The 26889-nt window shown below is 41.4% G+C and overlaps 14 non-coding genes across 14 annotated transcripts; 9 read left to right on the top strand and 5 right to left on the bottom strand.

Moving 5' to 3' along the window:
• The first annotated feature begins 7989 nt into the window (after positions 1-7989).
• On the top strand, positions 7990-8072 carry trnal-cag (transfer RNA leucine (anticodon CAG)). The gene has a single exon. It is a non-coding gene; the product is annotated as a tRNA-Leu (tRNA).
• A 6322-nt stretch (positions 8073-14394) lies between these two features.
• On the bottom strand, positions 14395-14468 carry trnam-cau (transfer RNA methionine (anticodon CAU)). The gene has a single exon. It is a non-coding gene; the product is annotated as a tRNA-Met (tRNA).
• A 94-nt stretch (positions 14469-14562) lies between these two features.
• trnal-cag (transfer RNA leucine (anticodon CAG)) lies at positions 14563-14645 on the top strand. Its single transcript has one exon. It is a non-coding gene; the product is annotated as a tRNA-Leu (tRNA).
• Positions 14646-15480: 835 nt separating this feature from the next.
• Positions 15481-15563, top strand: trnal-cag (transfer RNA leucine (anticodon CAG)). The gene has a single exon. It is a non-coding gene; the product is annotated as a tRNA-Leu (tRNA).
• A 740-nt stretch (positions 15564-16303) lies between these two features.
• On the top strand, positions 16304-16386 carry trnal-cag (transfer RNA leucine (anticodon CAG)). The gene has a single exon. It is a non-coding gene; the product is annotated as a tRNA-Leu (tRNA).
• Positions 16387-17287: 901 nt separating this feature from the next.
• Positions 17288-17361, bottom strand: trnam-cau (transfer RNA methionine (anticodon CAU)). Its single transcript has one exon. It is a non-coding gene; the product is annotated as a tRNA-Met (tRNA).
• An 843-nt stretch (positions 17362-18204) lies between these two features.
• Positions 18205-18278, bottom strand: trnam-cau (transfer RNA methionine (anticodon CAU)). Its single transcript has one exon. It is a non-coding gene; the product is annotated as a tRNA-Met (tRNA).
• Positions 18279-18373: 95 nt separating this feature from the next.
• Positions 18374-18456, top strand: trnal-cag (transfer RNA leucine (anticodon CAG)). The gene has a single exon. It is a non-coding gene; the product is annotated as a tRNA-Leu (tRNA).
• A 666-nt stretch (positions 18457-19122) lies between these two features.
• On the bottom strand, positions 19123-19196 carry trnam-cau (transfer RNA methionine (anticodon CAU)). Its single transcript has one exon. It is a non-coding gene; the product is annotated as a tRNA-Met (tRNA).
• A 94-nt stretch (positions 19197-19290) lies between these two features.
• trnal-cag (transfer RNA leucine (anticodon CAG)) lies at positions 19291-19373 on the top strand. The gene has a single exon. It is a non-coding gene; the product is annotated as a tRNA-Leu (tRNA).
• A 666-nt stretch (positions 19374-20039) lies between these two features.
• trnam-cau (transfer RNA methionine (anticodon CAU)) lies at positions 20040-20113 on the bottom strand. Its single transcript has one exon. It is a non-coding gene; the product is annotated as a tRNA-Met (tRNA).
• Positions 20114-20208: 95 nt separating this feature from the next.
• Positions 20209-20291, top strand: trnal-cag (transfer RNA leucine (anticodon CAG)). Its single transcript has one exon. It is a non-coding gene; the product is annotated as a tRNA-Leu (tRNA).
• Positions 20292-21126: 835 nt separating this feature from the next.
• Positions 21127-21209, top strand: trnal-cag (transfer RNA leucine (anticodon CAG)). Its single transcript has one exon. It is a non-coding gene; the product is annotated as a tRNA-Leu (tRNA).
• A 5065-nt stretch (positions 21210-26274) lies between these two features.
• On the top strand, positions 26275-26357 carry trnal-cag (transfer RNA leucine (anticodon CAG)). The gene has a single exon. It is a non-coding gene; the product is annotated as a tRNA-Leu (tRNA).
• Positions 26358-26889: the final 532 nt, after the last annotated feature.

Below are 26889 nucleotides of genomic sequence, written 5' to 3'. Positions count from 1 at the left end.
CCTCCTTCGGGTGGAAAGACTGTAATTCTTACTGTCGTCGATCGATTTTCGAAAGCGGCTCGCTTTGTCCCTCTTCCAAAGCTTCCCTCCGCCAAGGAGACCGCCCAAATTGTTGTCGATCACATTTTTAAGATCCACAGTCTCCCTGAGAATATCGTATCCGATAGAGGGCCACAGTTCGCTTCCCTGTTTTGGAAAGAGTTCTGTCGCCTCATCGGAGCCACGGTCAGCCTTTCCTCGGGTTTTCACCCCCAGACCAATGGACAAGCTGAACGCGCTAATCAGACCATTGGCCGAATTCTGCGAAGCCTCGCGTACCGCAACCCTGCCTCCTGGTCTGAGCAACTTCCATGGGCAGAGTACGCGTTCAATTCCGCTCCCTCGTCCGCCACCGGCCTGTCTCCTTTTCAGAGCTGTTTAGGGTACCAACCCTCTCTCTTTCCTTCCTCGAGTCCGGAATCTAATGTTCCATCTGTAAATACGTTTATCCAACGCTGCAAACGAACCTGGAGGACGGTGAGATCCGCTCTTTTAAGGTCTCGCTCCATCACCTGTCGGTCTGCTAACAGACGTCGTATCAAGAGTCCCCGTTATGTCATTGGTCAAAGAGTGTGGCTTTCCACCGCCAATCTCCCTCTCCAGTATCCGTCTCGTAAACTGGCTCCCAAATTTATTGGGCCCTATCGCATAATTCCAGTCCTTAGCCCTGTCTCTGTGAGGCTCAGATTGCCATCCAATCTCCGCCGTGTTCACCCCGTGTTTCATGTCTCTTCTCTCAAGCCCGTTGTTCGCCCACCCCCCCGCCCTGTTAACCCTCCGGTTCGTGTCGAGGGCTCCCCAGTCTACCGGGTCCGTAAGATCCTTGATGTCCGTCCTCGTGGTCGGGGCCATCAGTTTTTGGTCGACTGGGAGGGTTATGGTATTGAGGAGAGAAGCTGGATTCCCGCCCGGGATGTCCTGGACCGCTCGCTCATCGACGATTTCTTTCGCTCTCGTCAGTCTTCCTCTTTGAGTGCGCCAGGGGGCGCACTTTGAGGAGGGGGAACTGTCATGATCCTGGTTCCCTTCTCGTGTTTTATTGGTCTCTGTCTCCCTCTTCTGGTCATTCTCTGTATCTGTTCCCTTTTGTTCGCTCTCACTCTTCATTCACTTATCTTCCCCAGCTGTTTCTCATCTTCTCATTATCGCACCTGTTCTCTATCATTTCATTAGCTTCTCTCTATTTCTAGTCTCTTGTGTTCCACTCTAGTTTGTCGGATTATTGTTGACCGTCACGTTTGTTACCGCTATTGATCTCCTGTTATTTGTTATGTCCTGTCTAGTCCAGTTGTCAGTTATCCACCTGCTACTTTACCAGATCAGCGGTTACCTGTGTTGAGTCCAGAAGAGGTGTGAGGGATCTGCGCTTCTCCAGTCCACGAGACCTGCTGCGAGCGCTTCTCTGTTTCTTCACGAACATTTTGAGACATTTCTGTTGATCGGCCGTTTCGGCTCTGCCTTGTTTTTTCATTAAAGACTGTTAACCTGCTTTTCGTCTCCTGAAGTTTCCTCACGCAGCAGTCTTCGTGACATATTTACAGTTTTTTTCAATCGCTAAAAAAAGCTCTTACCCATACTTCAGATACTTTTTCCTAAACTCTTAACACAGACTCACACCAACAAAACACAATTGGCCACATGGATAATTTTCTTCTCAAGAACACATTTTGTTACAGATTTTTATGATTGTTTACACACTAAAATAAAAATTTCCACGCAATTTGCAAAATTCTACTCCAATGAGCAAAACCCCTCCACAGATTTGCACAACATTACACACAATGTCTGCTTTACCCTTTTAGCAAAACATTACACACAGTGATTTGTAAAACTCTACACACATTTTCACACCTTAGGCACAGATAAGGATTGTGAGGTTACTTCCTTGTCATTACAAAGCCCCGGATTGCCATTGACCACACTAATGAATGAATTGGATATGCACATCCATCAGGCGTGGAAGCACACATGTGCTAATTTGAAAACGCATCACTCAGGAGTGCTATAAAAGGCAGCAGGTGAGTTCACCTGTCTTCAACAAAAATGGAAGGAGCTAGAAGAAGAAGAAGAAGAAGAAGAAGAGTGAGAATAAGAGGGGGGGGGGGGCCAAAGAGGAGATGAAGGCGGTAGAGGAAGAGGAGAAGGAGGTAGAGGAAGAGATGAAGGAGGTAGATGAAGAGGAGAAGGAGGTAGAGGAAGAGGAGAAGGAGGTAGAGGAAGAGGAGAAGGAGGTAGAGGAAGAGGTGAAGGAGGTAGATGAAGAGGTGAAGGAGGTAGATGAAGAGGAGGTGGAGGTAGAGGAAGAGGAGAAGGAGGTAGATGAAGAGGAGAAGGAGGTAGAGGAAGAGGAGAAGGAGGTAGAGGAAGAGGAGAAGGAGGTAGAGGAAGAGGTGAAGGAGGTAGATGAAGAGGAGAAGGAGGTAGAGGAAGAGGAGAAGGAGGTAGAGGAAGAGGTGAAGGAGGTAGATGAAGAGGAGAAGGAGGTAGAGGAAGAGGTGAAGGAGGTAGAGGAAGAGGAGGAGGTAGATGAAGAGGAGAAGGAGGTAGAGGAAGAGGTGAAGGAGGTAGACGAAGAGGAGAAGGAGGTAGAGGTTTTCAAAATTGCGTGTAAACAATTGAAAAAAACTGTAAATATATACTAACTCTTCATTTCAAAATAGAACACATCTTTCTCTGCACACACTAACTTTACCAAAACACTGGAAATCTGACTCAGAATGAAATTATTCTGTCAAAGAATAACACTTGTTTTCACTTCACAAGGTACATGCAGTCAATCAAAGTACACCAGGTTTCAAAATACTGGATATTGTATTACAAAAACTTCATAGACTTTTGTGTTTCAGTTTTACAGGTATTTGCATACAAAACATGCAATCCACCATTTTTACACTAAATTTATTGGTTGGGAACTGTATGTCCACATGTACAGTATTCCAGTAAAAAGCAAATCAGTTTTTTTCCCTTTACTGTGTACCAGTCTCTCTTAGCGAAAGACCGTGGTTGATTACATGGTCAATGATAGTGGCACGAATTTCATCACTGACTACTGTTCTTGCAGCCCTTGGAAGTCCTTAGGCCTGCTCTTCTCCCTGGCCCTGCTCCTCTCACTGCACCTCTCATCTCTCACTGCACCTCTCACTGCACATCTCATCTCTCACTGCACCTCTCACTGCACCTCTCATCTCTCACTGCACCTCTCACTGCACCTCTCACTGCACATCTCATCTCTCACTGCACCTCTCACTGCACATCTCACTGCACCTCTCACTGCACCTCTCACTGCACATCTCACTGCACATCTCACTGCACCTCTCACTGCACATCTCATCTCTCACTGCACCTCTCACTGCACATCTCACTGCACCTCTCACTGCACCTCTCATCTCTCACTGCACCTCTCCCTGCACATCTCACTGCACCTCTCATCTCTCACTGCACGTCTCACTGCACCTCTCACTGCACATCTCAATGCACCTCTCACTGCACAACTCACTGCACATCTCACTGCACCTCTCACTGCACATCTCACTGCACCTCTCACTGCACCTCTCACTGCACATCTCACTGCATCTCTCACTGCATCTGTCACTGCACATCTCACTGCACATCTCACTGCACCTCTCACTGGACATCTCACTGCACATCTCACTGCACATCTCACTGCACATATCACTGCATCTCTCACTGCATCTGTCATTGCACATCTCACTGGGCCTGCTCTTCTCCCTGGGCCCCTTGCTCTTACTCTTCCTCGTCCAGACATTACAGTGTTTGTCTTTTTCTGTTTCCAAAAACATCACTCCTCAAAGTCCTCCTTTTAATGTATAAGTGTCAATGTAACAGAAAAAAATAATCCCTGCCACTGAGTCTAAGCCAGACTGGAATCAGCTATGGTTGGCCCAATTTACCCAACATAAATCAGGTGTGTGTCAATTATTCAATTGTTTGTTTATTATCAGCTGAGATATATTGTTTTTGAACTGATATCATTGAAGAAGCCGAGGCTTTTATACTGTATCTAAGGTTTGGAATATTGTTTTTGCTATTGTGGGGTGGTGTGTGTTAACATTTGTAAATACTACAAAAACAATCCATAATTTTGTTGGGAGGTATAGCTTTTCTGTTAAGAAAATGTAAGCATTGTGGAAATGTGTTCACTGACTGCATATTGTGTGAAAACTGTATAGTATTGCTCTTAATTCATTATGATAAGATTTCCTGCATACAAAATATATTTCTAATATGCACAGATGTGGAATGTGTCTTAGAATGCAATGTGGATTATGCCAGTACTTACAGAGACAGTGGTGCTTGGTGTAGGGGCACTGGACACTGCTGCGCTGGGTTGGTCAACAGCCTGAGATGGTCTCCTAGCCACACTCAGATTTGGCTTTGCAGCAGCAATGTGGGACCCACCAAATCTTGGCTTGGTAAACTAAAAAAGGGCAAAACAATGTCAATGAAAAGACAAATTGAATTGTAACAGCACATTGGCCAAAAATATAATAAAATGTAAAATGAGAAAATATCTATTGATCCTATCATTCATTATATAACTAAAGGACCTGCTTTCTTTCTTTAACTTATTTTTTTGTCTGTGTATTACCACACTCTACTACTTATACAGATTGAAATAAGCACAGTTAGAATAGAAAAATGTGTGGGAAGGTATTGCTAGAATGTGAGTATATAGTAATTTAACAAGTACCTTTTAAAAATGACTTAAAATCAAAAATAGTTTGCACATAGTTTGTAAGAGAAAGCGTTTATTAACAGTGAAGGGGGTGGATTGGAATCCACTGCTGCTTCAATGTATATGTAATGATTGATTATAATTAAGGTATTAATCAATATTTTTCCTTCTAAATATCAAATGAATTGAATGACTTCTCTGGAGATTTTACTTTATTTATATAAGTTACCAGTGTGATTACTGAAATGTTCTTTTCATGTATTCTTTAATGTCTGTATTTGATATCTGAATGCAGTGCTTGCTTATTGAACACAGCTTCCAGAAATGAAATAGGGACTTGTTTTGTGTTTGAGAAAGGTCTTCAATGTGTTTAAACATATAGGGGTCATTGAAGCCAATCGTTTAAGGGGCCATTTCTTTGTTAAAGCCTTTCTTTCCAGTTAGACTAAAGTTTAGCTATCCTTGAGAGAAAGAAGGTTACCCTTGAAATGGCAACAAAGCAGATTCATGATGACTTAATTAATAATACGTGTATAATTAATTGTGCATTAGTGGAATGTTACCTGAGAAATACAGAATGAAAGACGTAGCTTCAGTAGCCAGTTGGAAAAATCAAGAGAGATGCCATGAAGTACGTGAGTGTCCTTTAACCCATAATGGCAAAGCCCAATTAGAGAGGAAGAGGAGAATGCAAGAGCAGAGCCCAGAGAAGAAAGAGAGATCACATAGGTTACATTGTTCTTTCACCATTTTACTTGATCTAAACCAACCTGAGACAGTGAAACTGACCAATAAGCAGACTACAGCCGCCCCTGTACAAGGTGTCACAGCTGGCAGGTAGGTGTAAAAACATACCAGCCATTTCTACTGAACTTAAACCTTTATACTAAACGCATATTAAAACTGCAATTATATATAAAAAAAATGTTATTACCTTTGACAAACTTGGTATAATTTTAGAAGTAGGCTGGGGTGGGAGCTGACGCTGACTCTGCACCATGACCTCCTGTGCTGGTCCAGTAGCGGCAGACTGTTGTTCAACAACCCTTGGTGCTTGTCCAATAGAGGCTGTGGCCTGCTTAAGACAACCACAAAAATACATAGGCTACAATAATTGTTGAACGAGAAGAATTTGTTCAGTAAATTATATATATATAAAAAAAATACAAGTTACATCTTTACATTGTTACCTTTTGAGTGTGAAAACCACATATGCACTTTGGGACCGCTCCGAGCAAGGTTGTCTGGCCGCGAGACTGCATCGGACATCTTTCAATCTGTAAACATTATCACACATATAATATAGAATACATGCATTTCTAACTTATCAGTATGAATGCCACATTAATTTATTGTAGTCTGTCATTTATTTTTATTCATGTTCTTTAAAAGAACAAGAGAGGAACATTCCACACCTTCAAAAAAACATCCATTCACTCAACATCCCCACCCCCACTGCCTCAAATCTCTGAATCTTCCAGTGCAAAAAAAAAATTTTTTTTTTTTACATAAATAAACATAAATCTCAAATACCTGCAACATTATCTACATACATATCTATAAATAATGATGACATTGAATTAAATGATTAGGATTACAATTATTACATCATGCAAAGGTGACAAAAGCACACTCACCCTTTGGTACACGTCATGCCACTTTTTCTGTCGAGGAGCTGGCCTGTTACCCTCATTTGATGGCCAAACTCCTGTGCTGGCAAACTTTTTTAGCCTTGCAATCCAGTCAGTATCTGACATGGCTTTATGGGATTTTTTGCCAGACATTTTTTTGTTGGGGGGCTAACGGTTAGGTTATATCGTTTTGAACAAAACTACTATAATACAAATTATTTCTTTAAAAAAAGCACACACGATATTTACAATTATAATATATACAATTATATACAAATATAAAATTACATTGTCCGAAAATACAGTTAAAGTTACCGAAAAATAAGTTTCGCAGTCCTCCGTTAAAATGATGCTGCCTGACCTCCGTGAGAGTGATGCTCGACGTCTGAACTTTTTGACCTCTGACACGCCCCTCAGGATATGTCATTACCTCGTACACCTTCGGCTCAGTTCGGCAACTTGATTGACACTTGGCTAGCTTCCTGACTCCTCCTCCTAGCGGTGCTAAGCGTAAACGTGCCATCGACATTTCCTTGTACTCTGATAGGTCAAATGTCGAAAATGATAAGGAAAAGGTCAAGAATGGCGCTCTCTGAATGGCTGCAAATGTTATAATGTCGAGAATGGCGCTCTCTAATTGGCTGCAAATGTTATAGCGCGTCGACGTGATTGGCTGTGGCGTTCAACATTGTTCAACATTATCCCCATTTTGACGGACTATCCTTCGGCAGCTGGCGTTCAGGTCGCAGTCTCCCCTGGAGGCGTGGGTTCGAATCCCACTTCTGACAAACCTAACCTTTGGCTGCGGGCTCAAGCTAGAGTCTTTAACCCTCTGGCAAGTTTTTCCAGAAATGCAATAATGTTGACAAAGCACTGCAATTCAGTTCATGCTAGAATTAACCAAACATTAAAGTAACACTGACCTGCAGTACATGACCTTTATAGTAACACTTTAATGCAATGTATGGGATTCTATGGCACTTGGAATTTCAAGTCATGACATTTCAGAAAAAATGGACATGTTGATTGAATCGGATTCAACTGAATTTCACGAAATGACATGTTGTGATGTTTACCGGAAGAAGATGTAGTAGAATTTCATGGCAAGGATTCTTGGAAATTTCTTGGAATGGAATGTCATGGGTTTGGGGGCATGGGGTGGAGTGTCATGACACAAGATTCAAGGAATGTCATGTAAAACATTACATTAGCATTAACAAGACATGCCATTAGAATGAAAGAATGATATAAGCCTTAACAAAACATTGTAACAACATTGACACATATGACATGAATATGAGAGTAATACTATTACTGCATTTGTTCAACATTAGTCTTAAAAAAACACTGGATTTCAATTACAGTGCATATGAAGAAATGGACAAAGACATAAAAGGGAATACAGAAAGTAGCTCCTTTATTTACACGGTCTTGTGTATCAAAAAGAACCATTCTGCCCCTTGTGAGGCTCGAACTCACGACCTTCAGATTATGAGACTGACGCGCTGCCTAACTGTGCCAACGAGGCATGTGCTCTGACTCAGGTGAGCGGTGAAGCCCTAGATTCTAGATCATCTGCCATTCCGTGTAGGTGCAAAAATGCTGCTGTCCACTGGCCGTCATGTCAGGATGGCCGAGCGGTCTAAGGCGCTGCGTTCAGGTCGCAGTCTCCCCTGGAGGCGTGGGTTCGAATCCCACTTCTGAAAAACCTAACCTTTGGCTGCCGGCTCAAGCTAGAGTCTTTAACCCTCTGGCAAGTTTATCCAGAAATGCAGTAATGTTGACAAAGCACTGCAATTCAGTTCATGCTAGAATTAACCAAACATTAAAGTAACACTGACCTGCAGTACATGACCTTTATAGTAACACTTTAGTGCAATGTATGGGATTCTATGGCACTTGGAATTTCAAGTCATGACATTTCAGAAAAAATGGACATGTTGATTGAATCGGATTCAACTGAATTTCACGAAATGACATGTTGTGATGTTTACCAGAAGAAGATGCAGTAGAATTTCATGGCAAGGATTCTTGGAAATTTCTTGGAATGAAATGTCATGGGTTTGGGGGCATGGGGTGGAGTGTCATGACACAAGATTCAAGGAATGCAGTAGATGCAGTAGAATTTCATGGCAAGGATTCTTGGAAATTTCTTGGAATGAAATGTCATGGGTTTGGGGGCATGGGGTGGAGTGTCATGACACAAGATTCAAGGAATGTCATGTAAAACATTACATTAGCATTAACAAGACATGCCATTAGAATGAAAGAATGATATAAGCCTTAACAAAACATTGTAACAACACTGACACATATGACATGAATATGAGAGTAATACTATTACTGCATTTGTTCAACATTAGTCTTAAAAAAACACTGGATTTCAATTACAGTGCATATGAAGAAATGGACAAAGACATAAAAGGGAATACAGAAAGCAGCTCCTTTATTTACACGGTCCCGTGTATCAAAAAGAACCATTCTGCCCCGTGTGAGGCTCGAACTCACGCCCTTCAGATTATGAGACTGACGGAGGTAGATGAAGAGGAGAAGGAGGTAGAGGAAGAGGAGAAGGAGGTAGAGGAAGAGGTGAAGGAGGTAGATGAAGAGGAGAAGGAGGTAGAGGAAGAGGTGAAGGAGGTAGAGGAAGAGGAGGAGGTAGATGAAGAGGAGAAGGAGGTAGAGGAAGAGGTGAAGGAGGTAGACGAAGAGGAGAAGGAGGTAGAGGTTTTCAAAATTGCGTGTAAACAATTGAAAAAAACTGTAAATATATACTAACTCTTCATTTCAAAATAGAACACATCTTTCTCTGCACACACTAACTTTACCAAAACACTGGAAATCTGACTCAGAATGAAATTATTCTGTCAAAGAATAACACTTGTTTTCACTTCACAAGGTACATGCAGTCAATCAAAGTACACCAGGTTTCAAAATACTGGATATTGTATTACAAAAACTTCATAGACTTTTGTGTTTCAGTTTTACAGGTATTTGCATACAAAACATGCAATCCACCATTTTTACACTAAATTTATTGGTTGGGAACTGTATGTCCACATGTACAGTATTCCAGTAAAAAGCAAATCAGTTTTTTTCCCTTTACTGTGTACCAGTCTCTCTTAGCGAAAGACCGTGGTTGATTACATGGTCAATGATAGTGGCACGAATTTCATCACTGACTACTGTTCTTGCAGCCCTTGGAAGTCCTTAGGCCTGCTCTTCTCCCTGGCCCTGCTCCTCTCACTGCACCTCTCATCTCTCACTGCACCTCTCACTGCACATCTCATCTCTCACTGCACCTCTCACTGCACCTCTCATCTCTCACTGCACCTCTCACTGCACCTCTCACTGCACATCTCATCTCTCACTGCACCTCTCACTGCACATCTCACTGCACCTCTCACTGCACCTCTCACTGCACATCTCACTGCACATCTCACTGCACCTCTCACTGCACATCTCATCTCTCACTGCACCTCTCACTGCACATCTCACTGCACCTCTCACTGCACCTCTCATCTCTCACTGCACCTCTCCCTGCACATCTCACTGCACCTCTCATCTCTCACTGCACGTCTCACTGCACCTCTCACTGCACATCTCAATGCACCTCTCACTGCACAACTCACTGCACATCTCACTGCACCTCTCACTGCACATCTCACTGCACCTCTCACTGCACCTCTCACTGCACATCTCACTGCATCTCTCACTGCATCTGTCACTGCACATCTCACTGCACATCTCACTGCACCTCTCACTGGACATCTCACTGCACATCTCACTGCACATCTCACTGCACATATCACTGCATCTCTCACTGCATCTGTCATTGCACATCTCACTGGGCCTGCTCTTCTCCCTGGGCCCCTTGCTCTTACTCTTCCTCGTCCAGACATTACAGTGTTTGTCTTTTTCTGTTTCCAAAAACATCACTCCTCAAAGTCCTCCTTTTAATGTATAAGTGTCAATGTAACAGAAAAAAATAATCCCTGCCACTGAGTCTAAGCCAGACTGGAATCAGCTATGGTTGGCCCAATTTACCCAACATAAATCAGGTGTGTGTCAATTATTCAATTGTTTGTTTATTATCAGCTGAGATATATTGTTTTTGAACTGATATCATTGAAGAAGCCGAGGCTTTTATACTGTATCTAAGGTTTGGAATATTGTTTTTGCTATTGTGGGGTGGTGTGTGTTAACATTTGTAAATACTACAAAAACAATCCATAATTTTGTTGGGAGGTATAGCTTTTCTGTTAAGAAAATGTAAGCATTGTGGAAATGTGTTCACTGACTGCATATTGTGTGAAAACTGTATAGTATTGCTCTTAATTCATTATGATAAGATTTCCTGCATACAAAATATATTTCTAATATGCACAGATGTGGAATGTGTCTTAGAATGCAATGTGGATTATGCCAGTACTTACAGAGACAGTGGTGCTTGGTGTAGGGGCACTGGACACTGCTGCGCTGGGTTGGTCAACAGCCTGAGATGGTCTCCTAGCCACACTCAGATTTGGCTTTGCAGCAGCAATGTGGGACCCACCAAATCTTGGCTTGGTAAACTAAAAAAGGGCAAAACAATGTCAATGAAAAGACAAATTGAATTGTAACAGCACATTGGCCAAAAATATAATAAAATGTAAAATGAGAAAATATCTATTGATCCTATCATTCATTATATAACTAAAGGACCTGCTTTCTTTCTTTAACTTATTTTTTTGTCTGTGTATTACCACACTCTACTACTTATACAGATTGAAATAAGCACAGTTAGAATAGAAAAATGTGTGGGAAGGTATTGCTAGAATGTGAGTATATAGTAATTTAACAAGTACCTTTTAAAAATGACTTAAAATCAAAAATAGTTTGCACATAGTTTGTAAGAGAAAGCGTTTATTAACAGTGAAGGGGGTGGATTGGAATCCACTGCTGCTTCAATGTATATGTAATGATTGATTATAATTAAGGTATTAATCAATATTTTTCCTTCTAAATATCAAATGAATTGAATGACTTCTCTGGAGATTTTACTTTATTTATATAAGTTACCAGTGTGATTACTGAAATGTTCTTTTCATGTATTCTTTAATGTCTGTATTTGATATCTGAATGCAGTGCTTGCTTATTGAACACAGCTTCCAGAAATGAAATAGGGACTTGTTTTGTGTTTGAGAAAGGTCTTCAATGTGTTTAAACATATAGGGGTCATTGAAGCCAATCGTTTAAGGGGCCATTTCTTTGTTAAAGCCTTTCTTTCCAGTTAGACTAAAGTTTAGCTATCCTTGAGAGAAAGAAGGTTACCCTTGAAATGGCAACAAAGCAGATTCATGATGACTTAATTAATAATACGTGTATAATTAATTGTGCATTAGTGGAATGTTACCTGAGAAATACAGAATGAAAGACGTAGCTTCAGTAGCCAGTTGGAAAAATCAAGAGAGATGCCATGAAGTACGTGAGTGTCCTTTAACCCATAATGGCAAAGCCCAATTAGAGAGGAAGAGGAGAATGCAAGAGCAGAGCCCAGAGAAGAAAGAGAGATCACATAGGTTACATTGTTCTTTCACCATTTTACTTGATCTAAACCAACCTGAGACAGTGAAACTGACCAATAAGCAGACTACAGCCGCCCCTGTACAAGGTGTCACAGCTGGCAGGTAGGTGTAAAAACATACCAGCCATTTCTACTGAACTTAAACCTTTATACTAAACGCATATTAAAACTGCAATTATATATAAAAAAAATGTTATTACCTTTGACAAACTTGGTATAATTTTAGAAGTAGGCTGGGGTGGGAGCTGACGCTGACTCTGCACCATGACCTCCTGTGCTGGTCCAGTAGCGGCAGACTGTTGTTCAACAACCCTTGGTGCTTGTCCAATAGAGGCTGTGGCCTGCTTAAGACAACCACAAAAATACATAGGCTACAATAATTGTTGAACGAGAAGAATTTGTTCAGTAAATTATATATATATAAAAAAAATACAAGTTACATCTTTACATTGTTACCTTTTGAGTGTGAAAACCACATATGCACTTTGGGACCGCTCCGAGCAAGGTTGTCTGGCCGCGAGACTGCATCGGACATCTTTCAATCTGTAAACATTATCACACATATAATATAGAATACATGCATTTCTAACTTATCAGTATGAATGCCACATTAATTTATTGTAGTCTGTCATTTATTTTTATTCATGTTCTTTAAAAGAACAAGAGAGGAACATTCCACACCTTCAAAAAAACATCCATTCACTCAACATCCCCACCCCCACTGCCTCAAATCTCTGAATCTTCCAGTGCAAAAAAAAAATTTTTTTTTTTTACATAAATAAACATAAATCTCAAATACCTGCAACATTATCTACATACATATCTATAAATAATGATGACATTGAATTAAATGATTAGGATTACAATTATTACATCATGCAAAGGTGACAAAAGCACACTCACCCTTTGGTACACGTCATGCCACTTTTTCTGTCGAGGAGCTGGCCTGTTACCCTCATTTGATGGCCAAACTCCTGTGCTGGCAAACTTTTTTAGCCTTGCAATCCAGTCAGTATCTGACATGGCTTTATGGGATTTTTTGCCAGACATTTTTTTGTTGGGGGGCTAACGGTTAGGTTATATCGTTTTGAACAAAACTACTATAATACAAATTATTTCTTTAAAAAAAGCACACACGATATTTACAATTATAATATATACAATTATATACAAATATAAAATTACATTGTCCGAAAATACAGTTAAAGTTACCGAAAAATAAGTTTCGCAGTCCTCCGTTAAAATGATGCTGCCTGACCTCCGTGAGAGTGATGCTCGACGTCTGAACTTTTTGACCTCTGACACGCCCCTCAGGATATGTCATTACCTCGTACACCTTCGGCTCAGTTCGGCAACTTGATTGACACTTGGCTAGCTTCCTGACTCCTCCTCCTAGCGGTGCTAAGCGTAAACGTGCCATCGACATTTCCTTGTACTCTGATAGGTCAAATGTCGAAAATGATAAGGAAAAGGTCAAGAATGGCGCTCTCTGAATGGCTGCAAATGTTATAATGTCGAGAATGGCGCTCTCTAATTGGCTGCAAATGTTATAGCGCGTCGACGTGATTGGCTGTGGCGTTCAACATTGTTCAACATTATCCCCATTTTGACGGACTATCCTTCGGCAGCTGGCGTTCAGGTCGCAGTCTCCCCTGGAGGCGTGGGTTCGAATCCCACTTCTGACAAACCTAACCTTTGGCTGCGGGCTCAAGCTAGAGTCTTTAACCCTCTGGCAAGTTTTTCCAGAAATGCAATAATGTTGACAAAGCACTGCAATTCAGTTCATGCTAGAATTAACCAAACATTAAAGTAACACTGACCTGCAGTACATGACCTTTATAGTAACACTTTAGTACAATGCATGGGATTCTATGGCACTTGGAATTTCAAGTCATGACATTTCAGAAAAAATGGACATGTTGATTGAATCGGATTCAACTGAATTTCACGAAATGACATGTTGTGATGTTTACCGGAAGAAGATGCAGTAGAATTTCATGGCAAGGATTCTTGGAAATTTCTTGGAATGAAATGTCATGGGTTTGGGGGCATGGGGTGGAGTGTCATGACACAAGATTCAAGGAATGCAGTAGATGCAGTAGAATTTCATGGCAAGGATTCTTGGAAATTTCTTGGAATGAAATGTCATGGGTTTGGGGGCATGGGGTGGAGTGTCATGACACAAGATTCAAGGAATGTCATGTAAAACATTACATTAGCATTAACAAGACATGCCATTAGAATGAAAGAATGATATAAGCCTTAACAAAACATTGTAACAACACTGACACATATGACATGAATATGAGAGTAATACTATTACTGCATTTGTTCAACATTGGTCTTAAAAAAACACTGGATTTCAATTACAGTGCATATGAAGAAATGGACAAAGGCATAAAAGGGAATACAGAAAGCAGCTCCTTTATTTACACGGTTCTGTGTATCAAAAAGCACCATTCTGCCCCGTGTGAGGCTCGAACTCACGACCTTCAGATTATGAGACTGACGCGCTGCCTAACTGCGCCAACGTGGCATGTGCTGTGACTCGGGTGAGCGTTGACCCCTAGATTCTAAATCACCTGCCATTCCGTGTAGGTTGAAAAATGCTGCTCACCACTGGCCATCATGTCAGGATGGCCGAGCGGTCTAAGGCGCTGCGTTCAGGTCGCAGTCTCCCCTGGAGGCGTGGGTTCAAATCCCACTTCTGACAAACCTATCCTTTGGCTGCGGGCTCAAGCTAGTTTCTTTAACCCTCTGGCAAGTTTATCCAGAAATGCAGTAATGTTGACAAAGCACTGCAATTCAGTTCATGCTAGAATTAACCAAACATTAAAGTAACACTGACCTGCAGTACATGACCTTTATAGTAACACTTTAGTGCAATGTATGGGATTCTATGGCACTTGGAATTTCAAGTCATGACATTTCAGAAAAAATTGACATGTTGATTGAATCGGATTCAACTGAATTTCACGAAATGACATGTTGTGATGTTTACCGGAAGAAGATGCAGTAGAATTTCATGGCAAGGATTCTTGGAAATTTCTTGGAATGAAATGTCATGGGTTTGGGGGCATGGGGTGGAGTGTCATGACACAAGATTCAAGGAATGTCATGTAAAACATTACATTAGCATTAACAAGACATGCCATTAGAATGAAAGAATGATATAAGCCTTAACAAAACATTGTAACAACACTGACACATATGACATGAATATGAGAGTAATACTATTACTGCATTTGTTCAAGATTAGTCTTAAAAAAACACTGGATTTCAATTACAGTGCATATGAAGAAATGGACAAAGACATAAAATGGAATACAGAAAGCAGCTCCTTTATTTACACGGTTCTGTGTATCAAAAAGCACCATTCTGCCCCGTGTGAGGCTCGAACTCACGACCTTCAGATTATGAGACTGACGCGCTGCCTAACTGTGCCTACGAGGCATGTGCTCTGACTCGGGTGAGCGGTGAAGCCCTAGATTCTAGATCATCTGCCATTCCGTGTAGGCGGAAGTGGCCAGCTGACCACTGGGCGTCATGTCAGGATGGCCGAGCGGTCTAAGGCGCTGCGTTCAGGTCGCAGTCTCCCCTGGAGGCGTGGGTTCGAATCCCACTTCTGACAAACCTAACCTTTGGCTGCCGGCTCAAGCTAGAGTCTTTAACCCTCTGGCAAGTTTATCCAGAAATGCAGTAATGTTGACAAAGCACTGCAATTCAGTTCATGCTAGAATTAACCAAACATTAAAGTAACACTGACCTGCAGTACATGACCTTTATAGTAACACTTTAATGCAATGTATGGGATTCTATGGCACTTGGAATTTCAAGTCATGACATTTCAGAAAAAATGGACATGTTGATTGAATCGGATTCAACTGAATTTCACGAAATGACATGTTGTGATGTTTACCGGAAGAAGATGTAGTAGAATTTCATGGCAAGGATTCTTGGAAATTTCTTGGAATGGAATGTCATGGGTTTGGGGGCATGGGGTGGAGTGTCATGACACAAGATTCAAGGAATGTCATGTAAAACATTACATTAGCATTAACAAGACATGCCATTAGAATGAAAGAATGATATAAGCCTTAACAAAACATTGTAACAACACTGACGCATATGACATGAATATGAGAGTAATACTATTACTGCATTTGTTCAACATTAGTCTTAAAAAACACTGGATTTCAATTACAGTGCATATGAAGAAATGACTCACGACCTTCAGATTATGAGACTGACGCGCTGCCTAACTGCGCCAACGTGGCATGTGCTCTGACTCGGGTGAGCGTTGACCCCTAGATTCAAAATCACCTGCCATTCCGTGTAGCTGGAAAAATGCTGCTCATCACTGGCTGTCATGTCAGGATGGCCGAGCGGTCTAAGGCGCTGCGTTCAGGTCGCAGTCTCCCCTGGAGGCGTGGGTTCGAATCCCACTTCTGACAAACCTAACCTTTGGCTGCGGGCTCAAGCTAGGTTCTTTAACCCTCTGGCAAGTTTATCCAGAAATGCAGTAATGTTGACAAAGCACTGCAATTCAGTTCATGCTAGAATTAACCAAACATTAAAGTAACACTGACCTGCAGTACATGACCTTTATAGTAACACTTTAGTGCAATGTATGGGATTCTATGGCACTTGGAATTTCAAGTCATGACATTTCAGAAAAAATTGACATGTTGATTGAATCGGATTCAACTGAATTTCACGAAATGACATGTTGTGATGTTTACCGGAAGAAGATGCAGTAGAATTTCATGGCAAGGATTCTTGGAAATTTCTTGGAATGAAATGTCATGGGTTTGGGGGCATGGGGTGGAGTGTCATGACACAAGATTCAAGGAATGTCATGTAAAACATTACATTAGCATTAACAAGACATGCCATTAGAATGAAAGAATGATATAAGCCTTAACAAAACATTGTAACAACACTGACACATATGACATGAATACATGTGATGTTTACCGGAAGAAGATGCAGTAGAATTTCATGGCAAGGATTCTTGGAAATTTCTTGGAATGAAATGTCATGGGTTTGGGGGCATGGGGTGGAGTGTCATGACACAAGATTCAAGGAATGTCATGTAAAACATTACATTAGCATTAACAAGACATGCCATTAGAATGAAAGAATGATATAAGCCTTAACAAAACATTGTAACAACACTGACACATATGACATGAATATGAGAGTAATACTATTACTGCATTTGTTCAACATTAGTCTTAAAAAAACACTGGATTTCAATTATAGTGCATATGAAGAAATGGACAAAGGCATAAAAGGGAATACAGAAAGCAGCTCCTTTATTTACACGGTCCCGTTTATCAAAAAGCACCATTCTGCCCCGTGTGAGGCTCGAACTCACGACCTTCAGATTATGAGACTGACGCGCTGCCTAACTGCGCCAACGTGGCATGTGCTGTGACTCGGGTGAGCGTTGACCCCTAGATTCTAGATCATCTGCCATTCCGTGTAGGTGGAAAAATGCTGCTCACCACTGGCCATCATGTTAGGATGGCCGAGCGGTCTAAGGCGCTGCGTTCAGGTCGCAGTCTCCCCTGTAGGCGTGGGTTTGAATCCCACTTCTGACAAACCTAACCTTTGGCTGCAGGCTCAAGCTAGGTTCTTTAACCCTCTGGCAAGTTTATCCAGAAATGCAGTAATGTTGACAAAACACTGCAATTCAGTTCATGCTAGAATTAACCAAACATTAAAGTAACACTGACCTGCAGTACATGACCTTTATAGTAACACTTTAGTGCAATGTATGGGATTCTATGGCGCTTGGAATTTCAAGTCATGACATTTCAGAAAAAATTGACATGTTGATTGAATCGGATTCAACTGAATTTCACGAAATGACATGTTGTGATGTTTACCGGAAGAAGATGCAGTAGAATTTCATGGCAAGGATTCTTGGAAATTTCTTGGAATGAAATATCATGGGTTTGGGGGCATGGGGTGGAGTGTCATGACACAAGATTCAAGGAATGTCATGTAAAACATTACATTAGCATTAACAAGACATGCCATTAGAATGAAAGAATGATATAAGCCTTAACAAAACATTGTAACAACATTGACACATATGACATGAATATGAGAGTAATACTATTACTGCATTTGTTCAACATTAGTCTTAAGAAAACACTGGATTTCAATTACAGTGCATATGAAGAAATGGACAAAGACATAAAAGGGAATACAGAAAGCAGCTCCTTTATTTACACGGTCCCGTGTATCAAAAAGAACCATTCTGCCCCGTGTGAGGCTCGAACTCACGCCCTTCAGATTATGAGACTGACGCGCTGCCTAACTGCGCCAACGAGGCATGTGCTCTGACTCGGGTGAGCGGTGAAGCGCTAGATTCTAGATCATCTGCCATTCCGTGTAGTTGCAAAAATGCTGCTGACCACTGGCCGTCATGTCAGGATGGCCGAGCGGTCTAAGGCGCTGCGTTCAGGTCACAGTCTCCCCTGGAGGCGTGGGTTCGAATCCCACTTCTGACAAACCTAACCTTTGGCTGCGGGCTCAAGCTAGGTTCTTTAACCCTCTGGCAAGTTTATCCAGAAATGCAGTAATGTTGACAAAGCACTGCAATTCAGTTCATGCTAGAATTAACCAAACATTAAAGTAACACTGACCTGCAGTACATGACCTTTATAGTAACACTTTAGTGCAATGTATGGGATTCTATGGCACTTGGAATTTCAAGTCATGACATTTCAGAAAAAATTGACATGTTGATTGAATCGGATTCAACTGAATTTCACGAAATGACATGTTGTGATGTTTACCGGAAGAAGATGCAGTAGAATTTCATGGCAAGGATTCTTGGAAATTTCTTGGAATGAAATGTCATGGGTTTGGGGGCATGGGGTGGAGTGTCATGACACAAGATTCAAGGAATGTCATGTAAAACATTACATTAGCATTAACAAGACATGCCATTAGAATGAAAGAATGATATAAGCCTTAACAAAACATTGTAACAACACTGACACATATGACATGAATATGAGAGTAATACTATTACTGCATTTGTTCAACATTAGTCTTAAAAAAACACTGGATTTCAATTACAGTGCATATGAAGAAATGGACAAAGACATAAAAGGGAATACAGAAAGCAGCTCCTTTATTTACACGGTCCCGTTTATCAAAAAGCACCATTCTGCCCCGTGTGAGGCTCGAACTCACGACCTTCAGATTATGAGACTGACGCGCTGCCTAACTGCGCCAACGTGGCATGTGCTGTGACTCGGGTGAGCGTTGACCCCTACATTCTAAATCACCTGCCATTCCGTGTAGGTCGAAAAATGCTGCTCACCACTGGCCATCATGTTAGGATGGCCGAGCGGTCTAAGGCGCTGCGTTCAGGTCGCAGTCTCCCCTGTAGGCGTGGGTTCGAATCCCACTTCTGACAAACCTAACCTTTGGCTGCAGGCTCAAGCTAGGTTCTTTAACCCTCTGGCAAGTTTATCCAGAAATGCAGTAATGTTGACAAAACACTGCAATTCAGTTCATGCTAGAATTAACCAAACATTAAAGTAACACTGACCTGCAGTACATGACCTTTATAGTAACACTTTAGTGCAATGTATGGGATTCTATGGCGCTTGGAATTTCAAGTCATGACATTTCAGAAAAAATTGACATGTTGATTGAATCGGATTCAACTGAATTTCACGAAATGACATGTTGTGATGTTTACCGGAAGAAGATGCAGTAGAATTTCATGGCAAGGATTCTTGGAAATTTCTTGGAATGAAATATCATGGGTTTGGGGGCATGGGGTGAAGTGTCATGACACAAGATTCAAGGAATGTCATGTAAAACATTACATTAGCATTAACAAGACATGCCATTAGAATGAAAGAATGATATAAGCCTTAACAAAACATTGTAACAACATTGACACATATGACATGAATATGAGAGTAATACTATTACTGCATTTGTTCAACATTAGTCTTAAAAAAACACTGGATTTCAATTACAGTGCATATGAAGAAATGGACAAAGACATAAAAGGGAATACAGAAAGCAGCTCCTTTATTTACACGGTCCCGTGTATCAAAAAGAACCATTCTGCCTCGTGTGAGGCTCGAACTCACGCCCTTCAGATTATGAGACTGACGCGCTGCCTAACTGCGCCAACGAGGCATGTGCTCTGACTCGGGTGAGCGGTGAAGCGCTAGATTCTAGATCATCTGCCATTCCGTGTAGGTGCAAAAATGCTGCTGACCACTGGCCGTCATGTCAGGATGGCCGAGCGGTCTAAGGCGCTGCGTTCAGGTCGCAGTCTCCCCTGGAGGCGTGGGTTTGAATCCCACTTCTGACAAACCTAACCTTTGGCTGCGGGCTCAAGCTAGGTTCTTTAACCCTCTGGCAAGTTTATCCAGAAATGCAGTAATGTTGACAAAGCACTGCAATTCAGTTCATGCTAGAATTAACCAAAAATTAAAGTAACACTGACCTGCAGTACATGACCTTTATAGTAACACTTTAGTGCAATGTATGGGATTCTATGGCACTTGGAATTTCAAGTCATGACATTTCAGAAAAAATTGACATGTTGTTTGAATCGGATTCAACTGAATTTCACGAAATGACATGTTGTGATGTTTACCGGAAGAAGATGCAGTAGAATTTCATGGCAAGGATTCTTGGAAATTTCTTGGAATGAAATGTCATGGGTTTGGGGGCATGGGGTGGAGTGTCATGACACAAGATTCAAGGAATGTCATGTAAAACATTACATTAGCATTAACAAGACATGCCATTAGAATGAAAGAATGATATAAGCCTTAACAAAACATTGTAACAACATTGACACATATGACATGAATATGAGAGTAATACTATTACTGCATTTGTTCAACATTAGTCTTAAAAAAACACTGGATTTCAATTACAGTGCATATGAAGAAATGGACAAAGACATAAAAGGGAATACAGAAAGTAGCTCCTTTATTTACACGGTCTTGTGTATCAAAAAGAACCATTCTGCCCCTTGTGAGGCTCGAACTCACGACCTTCAGATTATGAGACTGACGCGCTGCCTAACTGTGCCAACGAGGCATGTGCTCTGACTCAGGTGAGCGGTGAAGCCCTAGATTCTAGATCATCTGCCATTCCGTGTAGGTGCAAAAATGCTGCTGTCCACTGGCCGTCATGTCAGGATGGCCGAGCGGTCTAAGGCGCTGCGTTCAGGTCGCAGTCTCCCCTGGAGGCGTGGGTTCGAATCCCACTTCTGAAAAACCTAACCTTTGGCTGCCGGCTCAAGCTAGAGTCTTTAACCCTCTGGCAAGTTTATCCAGAAATGCAGTAATGTTGACAAAGCACTGCAATTCAGTTCATGCTAGAATTAACCAAACATTAAAGTAACACTGACCTGCAGTACATGACCTTTATAGTAACACTTTAGTGCAATGTATGGGATTCTATGGCACTTGGAATTTCAAGTCATGACATTTCAGAAAAAATGGACATGTTGATTGAATCGGATTCAACTGAATTTCACGAAATGACATGTTGTGATGTTTACCAGAAGAAGATGCAGTAGAATTTCATGGCAAGGATTCTTGGAAATTTCTTGGAATGAAATGTCATGGGTTTGGGGGCATGGGGTGGAGTGTCATGACACAAGATTCAAGGAATGCAGTAGATGCAGTAGAATTTCATGGCAAGGATTCTTGGAAATTTCTTGGAATGAAATGTCATGGGTTTGGGGGCATGGGGTGGAGTGTCATGACACAAGATTCAAGGAATGTCATGTAAAACATTACATTAGCATTAACAAGACATGCCATTAGAATGAAAGAATGATATAAGCCTTAACAAAACATTGTAACAACACTGACACATATGACATGAATATGAGAGTAATACTATTACTGCATTTGTTCAACATTAGTCTTAAAAAAACACTGGATTTCAATTACAGTGCATATGAAGAAATGGACAAAGACATAAAAGGGAATACAGAAAGCAGCTCCTTTATTTACACGGTCCCGTGTATCAAAAAGAACCATTCTGCCCCGTGTGAGGCTCGAACTCACGCCCTTCAGATTATGAGACTGACGGAGGTAGATGAAGAGGAGAAGGAGGTAGAGGAAGAGGAGAAGGAGGTAGAGGAAGAGGTGAAGGAGGTAGATGAAGAGGAGAAGGAGGTAGAGGAAGAGGTGAAGGAGGTAGAGGAAGAGGAGGAGGTAGATGAAGAGGAGAAGGAGGTAGAGGAAGAGGTGAAGGAGGTAGACGAAGAGGAGAAGGAGGTAGAGGTTTTCAAAATTGCGTGTAAACAATTGAAAAAAACTGTAAATATATACTAACTCTTCATTTCAAAATAGAACACATCTTTCTCTGCACACACTAACTTTACCAAAACACTGGAAATCTGACTCAGAATGAAATTATTCTGTCAAAGAATAACACTTGTTTTCACTTCACAAGGTACATGCAGTCAATCAAAGTACACCAGGTTTCAAAATACTGGATATTGTATTACAAAAACTTCATAGACTTTTGTGTTTCAGTTTTACAGGTATTTGCATACAAAACATGCAATCCACCATTTTTACACTAAATTTATTGGTTGGGAACTGTATGTCCACATGTACAGTATTCCAGTAAAAAGCAAATCAGTTTTTTTCCCTTTACTGTGTACCAGTCTCTCTTAGCGAAAGACCGTGGTTGATTACATGGTCAATGATAGTGGCACGAATTTCATCACTGACTACTGTTCTTGCAGCCCTTGGAAGTCCTTAGGCCTGCTCTTCTCCCTGGCCCTGCTCCTCTCACTGCACCTCTCATCTCTCACTGCACCTCTCACTGCACATCTCATCTCTCACTGCACCTCTCACTGCACCTCTCATCTCTCACTGCACCTCTCACTGCACCTCTCACTGCACATCTCATCTCTCACTGCACCTCTCACTGCACATCTCACTGCACCTCTCACTGCACCTCTCACTGCACATCTCACTGCACATCTCACTGCACCTCTCACTGCACATCTCATCTCTCACTGCACCTCTCACTGCACATCTCACTGCACCTCTCACTGCACCTCTCATCTCTCACTGCACCTCTCCCTGCACATCTCACTGCACCTCTCATCTCTCACTGCACGTCTCACTGCACCTCTCACTGCACATCTCACTGCACCTCTCACTGCACAACTCACTGCACATCTCACTGCACCTCTCACTGCACATCTCACTGCACCTCTCACTGCACCTCTCACTGCACATCTCACTGCATCTCTCACTGCATCTGTCACTGCACATCTCACTGCACATCTCACTGCACCTCTCACTGGACATCTCACTGCACATCTCACTGCACATCTCACTGCACATATCACTGCATCTCTCACTGCATCTGTCACTGCACATCTCACTGGGCCTGCTCTTCTCCCTGGGCCCCTTGCTCTTACTCTTCCTTGAAATGGCAACAAAGCAGATTCATGATGACTTAATTAATAATACGTGTATAATTAATTGTGCATTAGTGGAATGTTACCTGAGAAATACAGAATGAAAGACGTAGCTTCAGTAGCCAGTTGGAAAAATCAAGAGAGATGCCATGAAGTACGTGAGTGTCCTTTAACCCATAATGGCAAAGCCCAATTAGAGAGGAAGAGGAGAATGCAAGAGCAGAGCCCAGAGAAGAAAGAGAGATCACATAGGTTACATTGTTCTTTCACCATTTTACTTGATCTAAACCAACCTGAGACAGTGAAACTGACCAATAAGCAGACTACAGCCGCCCCTGTACAAGGTGTCACAGCTGGCAGGTAGGTGTAAAAACATACCAGCCATTTCTACTGAACTTAAACCTTTATACTAAACGCATATTAAAACTGCAATTATATATAAAAAAAATGTTATTACCTTTGACAAACTTGGTATAATTTTAGAAGTAGGCTGGGGTGGGAGCTGACGCTGACTCTGCACCATGACCTCCTGTGCTGGTCCAGTAGCGGCAGACTGTTGTTCAACAACCCTTGGTGCTTGTCCAATAGAGGCTGTGGCCTGCTTAAGACAACCACAAAAATACATAGGCTACAATAATTGTTGAACGAGAAGAATTTGTTCAGTAAATTATATATATATAAAAAAAATACAAGTTACATCTTTACATTGTTACCTTTTGAGTGTGAAAACCACATATGCACTTTGGGACCGCTCCGAGCAAGGTTGTCTGGCCGCGAGACTGCATCGGACATCTTTCAATCTGTAAACATTATCACACATATAATATAGAATACATGCATTTCTAACTTATCAGTATGAATGCCACATTAATTTATTGTAGTCTGTCATTTATTTTTATTCATGTTCTTTAAAAGAACAAGAGAGGAACATTCCACACCTTCAAAAAAACATCCATTCACTCAACATCCCCACCCCCACTGCCTCAAATCTCTGAATCTTCCAGTGCAAAAAAAAAATTTTTTTTTTTTACATAAATAAACATAAATCTCAAATACCTGCAACATTATCTACATACATATCTATAAATAATGATGACATTGAATTAAATGATTAGGATTACAATTATTACATCATGCAAAGGTGACAAAAGCACACTCACCCTTTGGTACACGTCATGCCACTTTTTCTGTCGAGGAGCTGGCCTGTTACCCTCATTTGATGGCCAAACTCCTGTGCTTGCAAACTTTTTTAGCCTTGCAATCCAGTCAGTATCTGACATGGCTTTATGGGATTTTTTGCCAGACATTTTTTTGTTGGGGGGCTAACGGTTAGGTTATATCGTTTTGAACAAAACTACTATAATACAAATTATTTCTTTAAAAAAAGCACACACGATATTTACAATTATAATATATACAATTATATACAAATATAAAATTACATTGTCCGAAAATACAGTTAAAGTTACCGAAAAATAAGTTTCGCAGTCCTCCGTTAAAATGATGCTGCCTGACCTCCGTGAGAGTGATGCTCGACGTCTGAACTTTTTGACCTCTGACACGCCCCTCAGGATATGTCATTACCTCGTACACCTTCGGCTCAGTTCGGCAACTTGATTGACACTTGGCTAGCTTCCTGACTCCTCCTCCTAGCGGTGCTAAGCGTAAACGTGCCATCGACATTTCCTTGTACTCTGATAGGTCAAATGTCGAAAATGATAAGGAAAAGGTCAAGAATGGCGCTCTCTGAATGGCTGCAAATGTTATAATGTCGAGAATGGCGCTCTCTAATTGGCTGCAAATGTTATAGCGCGTCGACGTGATTGGCTGTGGCGTTCAACATTGTTCAACATTATCCCCATTTTGACGGACTATCCTTCGGCAGCTGGCGTTCAGGTCGCAGTCTCCCCTGGAGGCGTGGGTTCGAATCCCACTTCTGACAAACCTAACCTTTGGCTGCGGGCTCAAGCTAGAGTCTTTAACCCTCTGGCAAGTTTTTCCAGAAATGCAATAATGTTGACAAAGCACTGCAATTCAGTTCATGCTAGAATTAACCAAACATTAAAGTAACACTGACCTGCAGTACATGACCTTTATAGTAACACTTTAGTACAATGTATGGGATTCTATGGCACTTGGAATTTCAAGTCATGACATTTCAGAAAAAATGGACATGTTGATTGAATCGGATTCAACTGAATTTCACGAAATGACATGTTGTGATGTTTACCGGAAGAAGATGCAGTAGAATTTCATGGCAAGGATTCTTGGAAATTTCTTGGAATGAAATGTCATGGGTTTGGGGGCATGGGGTGGAGTGTCATGACACAAGATTCAAGGAATGCAGTAGATGCAGTAGAATTTCATGGCAAGGATTCTTGGAAATTTCTTGGAATGAAATGTCATGGGTTTGGGGGCATGGGGTGGAGTGTCATGACACAAGATTCAAGGAATGTCATGTAAAACATTACATTAGCATTAACAAGACATGCCATTAGAATGAAAGAATGATATAAGCCTTAACAAAACATTGTAACAACACTGACACATATGACATGAATATGAGAGTAATACTATTACTGCATTTGTTCAACATTGGTCTTAAAAAAACACTGGATTTCAATTACAGTGCATATGAAGAAATGGACAAAGGCATAAAAGGGAATACAGAAAGCAGCTCCTTTATTTACACGGTTCTGTGTATCAAAAAGCACCATTCTGCCCCGTGTGAGGCTCGAACTCACGACCTTCAGATTATGAGACTGACGCGCTGCCTAACTGTGCCAACGTGGCATGTGCTGTGACTCGGGTGAGCGTTGACCCCTAGATTCTAAATCACCTGCCATTCCGTGTAGGTGGAAAAATGCTGCTCACCACTGGCCATCATGTCAGGATGGCCGAGCGGTCTAAGGCGCTGCGTTCAGGTCGCAGTCTCCCCTGGAGGCGTGGGTTCAAATCCCACTTCTGACAAACCTATCCTTTGGCTGCGGGCTCAAGCTAGGTTCTTTAACCCTCTGGCAAGTTTATTCAGAAATGCAGTAATGTTGACAAAGCACTGCAATTCAGTTCATGCTAGAATTAACCAAACATTAAAGTAACACTGACCTGCAGTACATGACCTTTATAGTAACACTTTAGTGCAATGTATGGGATTCTATGGCACTTGGAATTTCAAGTCATGACATTTCAGAAAAAATTGACATGTTGATTGAATCGGATTCAACTGAATTTCACGAAATGACATGTTGTGATGTTTACCGGAAGAAGATGCAGTAGAATTTCATGGCAAGGATTCTTGGAAATTTCTTGGAATGAAATGTCATGGGTTTGGGGGCATGGGGTGGAGTGTCATGACACAAGATTCAAGGAATGTCATGTAAAACATTACATTAGCATTAACAAGACATGCCATTAGAATGAAAGAATGATATAAGCCTTAACAAAACATTGTAACAACACTGACACATATGACATGAATATGAGAGTAATACTATTACTGCAT

The sequence above is a fragment of the Siphateles boraxobius genome, unplaced genomic scaffold (genome assembly GCF_051911475.1).
Source record: "Siphateles boraxobius isolate OS27281-9 unplaced genomic scaffold, OSU_SipBor_1 23, whole genome shotgun sequence".
Taxonomy (NCBI): domain Eukaryota; kingdom Metazoa; phylum Chordata; class Actinopteri; order Cypriniformes; family Leuciscidae; genus Siphateles; species Siphateles boraxobius.
Note: the sequence above shows the minus strand (reverse complement) of the source record. Positions and strands in the feature narration are given on the sequence as shown.